Source organism: Penaeus japonicus, unplaced genomic scaffold (genome assembly GCF_977035675.1).
Source record: "Penaeus japonicus unplaced genomic scaffold, GWHDUDI00000001_assembly GWHDUDI00000025, whole genome shotgun sequence".
Lineage (NCBI taxonomy): Eukaryota > Metazoa > Arthropoda > Malacostraca > Decapoda > Penaeidae > Penaeus > Penaeus japonicus.
In genome coordinates, this window is record NW_028234427.1 from 30,450,388 (window position 1) to 30,457,887 (window position 7,500).

Here is a 7,500-nt window from a genome sequence, read left to right on the forward strand (position 1 = left end):
CACATACACAATCACACACACAATCCCACAAGTACACGCAATCACACACACACACAATCCCACGCGTACACGCAATCACACACACACACACACACACAATCACACATCCACACGAATTCTCTCTGACAGATATCAGATTATAATGAACCTCCTTTCGCCCGATTGATCATTATTTGAATAAAATGTCATCCGATATAAAGGGCGAGAGAGGCATGAAAACAGACTGAAAGAGGAGGAGGAGGAGGAGGAGGAGCAGGCAGAAGAGGAGGAGGAGGAGATACAGGAGGAAGAGGAGGAGGAGGTAGAGGAGGAGGAAAAGGAGGAGGTAGAGGTAGAGATGAGGAGGAGGGGGAAGAGGAAGAGGAGGAAGAAGAGGAGGAGGAGGTAGAGGAGGAGGAGGAGGAGGAGGAGCAGGAGGAGGAGAAGGAAGAAGAGGAGGAAGAAGTGGATGAGTAGAAGAAGGAGAAGGGAGAAGAAAAAGTAAATGAGTAGGAGGAAGATGAGAAGGAAGAAGAAGAGGAAGATGAGAAGGAAGAAGAGGAGGAAGATGAGAAGGAAGAAGAGGAGGAAGAAGTGGATGAGTAGGAGGAGGAGGAGGAGTAGGAGGAGGAGGAGGAAAGGGATGAGTTATTTGAGTTATTTGGGTAGATGGAGGGCCTTGATATATATATATATATATAGATATATATATATATATATATATATATATATATATATATATATATATATTTTATTCTTTCTTAAGTTTTTGAAATTTCATTTTATTTATTATTCTTTTACTAGTTCGTTTTTAGTCCTGATATATTTATTGAATATCTATTAATTATGTATCATTTTGTTATTTTTTTTTTAGATATGTGTTTATCTTTCGATATTTTTCTTTTACTTTTTTCATTTTGATTTGTATTTTTATACTTTGAATTAAACTTCGATCTTGAATTAGATTTAATTACGCTTGTTCTCTCTATCCCCTTCCCCCCTCCCCCACTCCTCCTCCTATTCAACCTATTCAACCCTAACTTATCCCCTCCTTCCTCCCTCTCCCTCCCCCCCATAATCCCTCCAATTGTTAAACCAATCCATCTTTTCATACGACTCTCGACCCCCCTCCCCCTTACGACCCCCCTCCCCTTTGATCCGTCCTTTACCCCCCATTCCCCTACTCTCCTCCCCTCTCATCATTCAATCGTCCTCAACATATCCCTCATAACTCCACCTCATATCCGACCCCCCCCCCCTTCCTTTCCCCCTCCTCCCCATACCTCTCCTAACCCATACCCCCTCATACTCCACCCCCATCCCCTACCAGCCCCCTCATAACCCAAATCTCCCACCCACATACCCCCTCATACCCCACCCCCATCCCCTACCCCTCATACACCAAATCTCCCACCCCCATCCCCTACCGCTCCTCCCCATACCCCCCCTCCACCCCCTACCCCTCGTAATTACAGCTCAATAACCCCATTAGAAGCACAACCACATCCGGGATCTCCGAAGATGCCTCTGACTCGACGAAGTAATTCCATATCGCTTCATTTGCATACGGATCAACCCATGACATGACCTCGCTTGACAACCTGGGCGGATTATGTCGTAATTTGGGAAGAGAAGAGCATGGATTATGCCGTTCAAGTTGTTGTTGTTATTTTTGTAATTGATATTATTGTTATCGTTTGTGTCGTCATCGCTATCATTATTGTTATTATTATGGTAATTGTTGTTGTTGTTGTTATTATCAAAATTATTTTTATCATCATTATTAGTATCATTAGTATTAGTATTAGTATCAGTATCATTAACATCATTATTATTAGTATCAGTATCATTAGCATCATTATTATTATCATCATCACCATTATTATCAATATCATCATCGATATCATTATCAATATCATCATTATTCATTATGATCATTATCATCATTATTTATTATGATCATTATCATCATTATCATTAATATGATTATTATATAACTTATGATTATTATATCATCACATTATCGTTATAATTATCATCTTTATTACTAACATCATCATAATTAAATTATCCGATCCTTTCCTACTCTGAAATGTTCTTTTTCTTATTTAATGCATTTTTATATTGCAAATAGAACCGGGGAACAGATGAAAGTCAAACGGAGACGCCAAGAGGAAGGAAATTATACTCTCAAAAAGAAACCACAATTCCAAATGAAGAGGAAGAAGAAGGAAATAAAGAGGAAGAAGGGAAAATTTGGACGAATGCAAGAGGGATAATAAGGACGGAGACAAGAGGGAAAAAAGACGGAGGTAAGAGGGGGGGAAACCTGCAGGGAAGAGGGAAAAAAAGGGGAAGGCAAGAGAGGAAAAATATAAAGGGGAGAGGGGATAAAGGAAGGCAAGAGGAGAAAGAGACACAAAGGCAAGTGAAAAAAAAACAAAAAAACAAAACAAAGACAAGTGGGAAAAAACACAAAGGCAAGTAGGTAAAAAACACAAAGATAAAAAGGAAAGAAAATAGGATAACAAGAGGGAAAAAAAACAGGACGTCTCAAAGAAGGGGAAAAAACAGGTTATAGCCAAGAGGGAAAAAGACACGAGTCAATTAGTGTTAGGGACACACTTATTCTTTGGGCTAATAAAGTGTAACTACTTGTAAATACGATAGAATACTTTTTTGTCAAATATTTCCCAAATGAATATGGAAAAAAATAGATTTCAGAAACATCCAATAAAGCGGTAACAGGTGGCAGGCATTCAAAAAAATTAAGACTGAATATGCAGATGAATGCCTTCAAAGAAAGAAAATTTTGCCTGAATAAACTTCCCCTGTATATATTTCGTAACATAAATATTTATGTTGCAAATTGCGTACTACATTTCAGTATCTATATTTGTGGTATTTCATCATGTAGAATATTAATTTACAGTATGTGACATTGTTCATTTCGCAATGCACATTATTATATTTTATGGTACAATTTTATGTGTAATTGAATAAAAAAAAAGTCTTGTCATTCAGTTCTTTCTTGCTATCAACATCATGCAAAAAATGTATATTCTTTCTGATTTTTCTTGGGTCATTGTTTATATATGATTTACTTATTTGGGGATCATAGATAATAGAAAGAAAGCGATATAATATATCCGACAGTTATCTAAACATAAATCATAAAAAAAAACACAGTGAAAGCTTACGATTCAGTAGAAAGGGGGCGGAGCTTCGCGTAAGTCAGTTGCCAACTAGGATTATCATCGATGTGGACCTACTTATTTCCCTTATCCTTCGGAAAAATCAAATAAAACTAATAGAGGTAAATACAAAATGATAAACGCAACTACTCTTACAGCATTAACTAAAACCCAAGCCAAGATGAGAAACAAAACAAAACAAGCAACAACAACAACAACAACGCAATCACCAATTCAAGAGGCGGGAAACGCCATCAGCACGAAGGGGAACACTGCTATTAACCAATTTAAGAGGAAGCACTGTTGAGATAAGAGAAGGGGAGGATACAATATCCAATAATAAGAGAAGGGAAAGCAACAAGGTTCATTAGATTCTGTCTATTTCCCCTTTGCAGTAGTAGGTCTCTTGTGCTTCGTCCTTCTGAATACGAAGAGGGGAAAAGGGAGAGGTGAATGGAGGGAATAGAGGAGAAGAAGAAGAGGAGAAAAAGGGTAGGAAGGGGAGAAGGGGAGGGTAAAGGAAGGTAGGGAGGAGAGATAAGGGGAAAGAGAGAGGGAGAGGTGGGGGAGAGAAAGAGTAGAAGGGGAGGGGAAAGGGAGAGATTGGGATAGAGGCGGAGAGAGGAAAAGAGGGGGAAAAGGGGAGGTAGGGGGAGTTAAACAGGTAGAGAAGGGAGGTATGTGGAATGGGAGGGGGAAGGAAGGGGAGAGGAGGTAAGGAGGATTAGAACGGGGGGATAGAGGGAAGAAAAAGTAAGAAAAGGTGAGAAGAAAAGGAAAACAAAGAGAAAAGAAGAGTGGGGAGGAGAGACAGGGGGGGGGGGGAAGAATCTAGAAAGTGGGGAGGGGGGGGGTAAGGAGGAGGGGGTGTAATTACATGCAAATTAGGGTTATCCCAAACGTCATCGGTTATGCACGTGGACTTACGTAGGCTAAATGTGTCACTCTAAGGTGCCTCTAGCTCCTTCTCTCTCTCTCTATCTATCTATCTCTCACCCTCTCTCTCTTTCTCTTTCTCTCTCTCTCTCTCTCTTTCTCTTTCTCTCTTTTTCTCTCTCTGTCTCTCTCTCTCTCTCTATCTATCTATCTATCTCTCACCCCACCCCCTTCTCTCTCTTTCTCTCTCTCTCTCTCTCTCTCTCTCTCTCTCTCTCTCTCTCTCTCTCTCTCTCTCTCTCTCTCTCTCTCTCTCCTTCTCTCTCTCCCTCTCTCTTTCTATCTCCCACTCTCTCTTTCTCTCTCTCCTTCTATCTCCTTTCTCTCTCTCTCTCTCTCTCTCTCTCTGTCTGTCTGTCTGTCTGTTTCTCTCTCTTCCTCTCTCTCTCTCTCTCTCCCCCCCCCCCACACTCTCTCTCTCTCTCTTATCGTTTTCTGCCTCGCGCCCCTTTCCGTGGCAACGCCTTTCTTCTCGGCTCCTCGTTCCATCTCCTTCTCCATCTTTCTGTACCATCTCCCTCTTTCTCCCCTTTTCTCTCTCTTCTCTCCCTCTCCCCCTTCTCCTCTTGTCTCGATTATCGCTCCTCTTACTTCCTCTTTGTCTTACTCTTCCTTTTCTTCCTCTTCCTCTTTCTCTCCATCCTCTTCCTACTCTACTTTTCTTCTTCCTCTTCCTCCATCTACTCTTCGTCTTCCTTTTCTTCCTCTTCCACCGTCTACTCTTCTTCCTTTTTCCTCTTCTTCCTCTTTCTCTTCATCCTCTTTGTATTCTTCCTCTTCTTTCTCGTCCTCTTCCTCTTTTTCTTCATTCTCTTCTTATTCTTATTCTTCCTCTTTCTCTTCATCCTCTTCCTATTCTTCTTCTTCATTTTCTCTCTCTTCCTCTTTCTCTTCATTCTCTTCCTATTCTTCTTCTTCTTTTTCTTCCTCTTCCTCTTTCTCTTCATTCTCTTCCTAATCTTCTTCCTTTTCTACCTCTTCCTCTTATTCATCGTGGGAATGTTTTTTCTTCTTTCTCAATTTCATCGTTTCCATCAATTATTATTATCATCATTATCATTATTAATCATTATTATTGTTGTTGTTGTTGTTTTATCATTATCATCATCATTATCATTATCATTATTATCATCATTATCGCTCTCACCCTTTTCATCATTCACCCTCTTCTTTCTTCCTTTCATTTTCTTTTTTAATTCATTTTTCCCCTTTTATGCAAATCCCATTGAAATTGCTGCTTTGTTATTACTATTTCTGCTACTACAACGACAGGTACTAATATCATTACCCCCGTTATTACTCCTATTGCTACTATTATTACTCCTATTACTACTACTACCACTACTACTACTACTACTACTGCTGCTGCTGCTACTACTATTATTACTACCACTACTACTACTACTACCACTACCACCACTACTACTACTACTACTACTACTACCACTACTGCTACAACGAATACTTCTACTAATACTAATACTACTATTACTTCTAATACTACCAGTACTGCTGTTACTACTATTACTAGCAATAATACTTTCACTAATACTGTTTCCATTATTACTACTATTGTTATCATTACTACTACCACTACTACTACTACTACTACTAACTATTACTACTAACCATCTATTCCTGGATTTATTTACTTACACAAATATCTATCTGTGTAGATTTAGATATATCCCATTGTAAACTTAAATAATAACGTACCTATAATTTCATGGATTAAAAAAAAATAAAATATAAGAAATTAAAAAATCATACATTTTATACAATAATGAATCTTAATATCTGTATTTCTTTCTATATCTATCTATGTATATATATTTTTTCTTTTAGATTTTTAGATTTCTTCCTATTCATTTCGTTTTGATCATCTATATATCTCTTTATCTATTAATATCTATCTCCATTTTATTTTATATTTATATATCTATTCATTTAATTATTTTCTCATGAATGGGAAAAAAAAATATATAATTATTATAATAATCATTATTTTCTGTTATTGTTATTATTACTGTAATTATTGTTATTACTATCATTACTATCACTGTTATTACTCTTATCATTATTAGAATCATCATTTGATTTTTATCATCATTGTCATTATTACTGTTACTTTCTTTCTTAGGATATTCATCTATGTTATTACTGTCATCATTATTGCTATTACAATATTGCTATCATCAGTAATATCATTGTGATTTTTATCATCACTGTTATCATTAGCATTATCATCTTCATCATCATTATCATCATCATCACCATTACTTTTATCATCATTATCACCATTACTTTTATCATCATTATCACTACTATCATCATTAATACCATCATCATTATCATTATCGTTAAATTCTGCATCATCGACACCATGCTTTCTCACCATCTTTATTTATTGTTTTCGTAATATGTATATCAGAAGATGAAATTAAGAATAAAAACATTTTTACATGATTTTTTTTTCTATTCTTTAAACGTGTCACTCTTAGGTGCCTCTAGCTCCTTCTCTCTCTCTCTCTCTCTCTCTCTCTCTCTCTATCTATCTATCTATTTGTCTCTTTCTCCCATTATCTCTCTCTCTCTATCTGTCTATCTATCTCTCCCATTATCTCTCTCTCTCCTATTCTCTCTTTCTCTCTCTCTATCTATCTATCTATCTCTTTTTCCCATTCTCTCTCTTTCTCTCTCTCTCTCTCTATCTCTTTTTCCCATTGTCTCTCTCTCTCTCTCTATCTATCTATCTATTTATCTCTCTTATTCTCTCTCTCTCTCTCTCTTTATCTATCTATCTCTTTTTCCCATTCTCTCTCTCTCTCTCTCTCTTATTCTCTTCTCTCTCTCTCTCTCTATCTATCTATCTATCTCTTTTTCCCATTCTCTTTCTCTCTCTTATTCTCTCTTTCTCTCTCTCTCTCTCTATCTATCTCTTTTTCCCATTCTCTTTCTCTCTCTTATTCTCTCTTTCTCTCTCTCCCTCTCTATCTATCTCTTTTTCCCATTCTCTTTCTCTCTCTTATTCTCTCTTTCTCTCTCTCTCTCTATCTATCTATCTATATCTTTTTCCCATTGTCTCTCTCTCTCTCTCTCTATCTATTTATCTCTCTTATACTCTCTCTCTCTCTCTCTCTCTATCTATCTATCTCTTTCTCCCATTATCTCTCTCTCTCTCTCTTATTCTCTCTGTGTCTATCTATCTCTTTCTCCCAGGGTATAGGAAAGAGGGGAGGAGAAGGGAGTGATGAAATAGGATGGGAAGGATAAAGAGAAGAGGATGGGGAAAGGGGGTGGCGTGAGGGAGGGAGGGGGGGGGAGAGAAGGGGTTGTTGGTAGGGGGGAGGGGAGGGTTAAAGGGGTTCAGGGGGAGGGGGGAGGGGGGTGG

The 7,500-nt window shown here is 37.9% G+C and overlaps 1 protein-coding gene across 5 annotated transcripts in view; it reads right to left on the reverse strand.

The window, feature by feature from the left end:
- LOC122261496 (ras-related protein Rap1) overlaps window positions 1-7,500 on the reverse strand; it is a 69,670-nt gene that overhangs the window by 23,388 nt on the left and 38,782 nt on the right. The window lies entirely within an intron of this gene.